Raw genomic sequence first — 1332 nt, 5'->3', positions numbered from 1 at the left:
ATATGATTATGGGAATTTGAGATTTAGAAGTGTTATTTAGATCTTTTTGCAGGTTGGATAAATCCTAGGTATAGGAAAAATTCTGCTGGATTTTCTGCAAAACTTAGTATTGTCCCTTGATTCTTTAAAATTTTGTTTTAAGTAAATATTGATAAAATTTTTTATATAATGTTTAGGTGAGCTGAGTCAGCCTTCCTCCTCCGCGCCAGCTGCCACAGTGACTTTTGGTTAATTTGTGAGTAGATGTTGATTTTATTTATAATTTCAATATTATTATATTCAAAGCATGTTCATGCATCACTTATATATATATATATATATATATATATATATATATATATATATATATATATATATATTATATTGCATTTGTTCTTGATGATATTGTTGTGCTTGTTGTCTTATGGCGATCTGGAGCTCTGTGTGTGAGTGGGTGTGTATGTGGTGTGTATATGGATATGGGTAGGACGGGTAGATGCGGCTGGAGCTTGACTCGCTGGGACCCGATACTTGTTATGAATAAGTCGAGGTAGGCATGGCTTTGAGTTGATCTTGCTGGCCCCCACATTTGGATATTAAGAGAAAGTTCGACTTTGAGTTGATCTCGCTAGCAGAGATTGAAACTAAAAGAGATGTATAGGGGATTAGCTCCCATATATATATGTGTGAGTGTGAATGTGATACACGGGTGTATGAGTGCTCCAGATTGCCTTTGATGTGATTATGACTTGCTTTGTTTGAAATATGTGAAGATGGTGCATTTCACTCTTAGGATGCACTAAACATGGATAGTTATAGAAATTGTAAGTAAAATCAATATCTTACTCTATGAGTCGAATGCTCACCCATGTTCACCTTATTTTTTCATATTATAGGAGAGCTTATTCTCGTGTTTAACCTGCTTCCTATCTCAAAGGACTACTAGCTGTTATTTCCGTATCTTGTATTGTTAAATTTGAAATCTAGATCTTAGCATGTGTAGAATCATTTTATTTAGCTTGGGACTGTAAGATTAATTAACATGCTTCCTACCTCGAAGGTCTACTAGCTATTATTTCCTTATCTTGTATTGTTAAATTTGAAATCTAGATCTTCGCATGTGTAAAACCATTTTATTTAGCATGGGATTGTAAGATTAATTATTTTGGGGTTGTAATCTTATTCATCTATGTATGTATAAATGTGTAGATGGATGACCTGTTGGATGAGGGAGTTGGACTCCCATTTAATTTTATATTGATTTGTGAATGATTGTAAGGGTGAGCTGAGCTCCCCAAATGGTTTTATTTTGAGATTACAGGTCGGGTGAGTTAAAAACTCCCAATTGGATGG

Source organism: Hevea brasiliensis, chromosome 10, assembly GCF_030052815.1.
Source record: "Hevea brasiliensis isolate MT/VB/25A 57/8 chromosome 10, ASM3005281v1, whole genome shotgun sequence".
Taxonomy (NCBI): Eukaryota; Viridiplantae; Streptophyta; class Magnoliopsida; order Malpighiales; family Euphorbiaceae; genus Hevea; species Hevea brasiliensis.
This window is presented reverse-complemented; position numbering follows the sequence as displayed.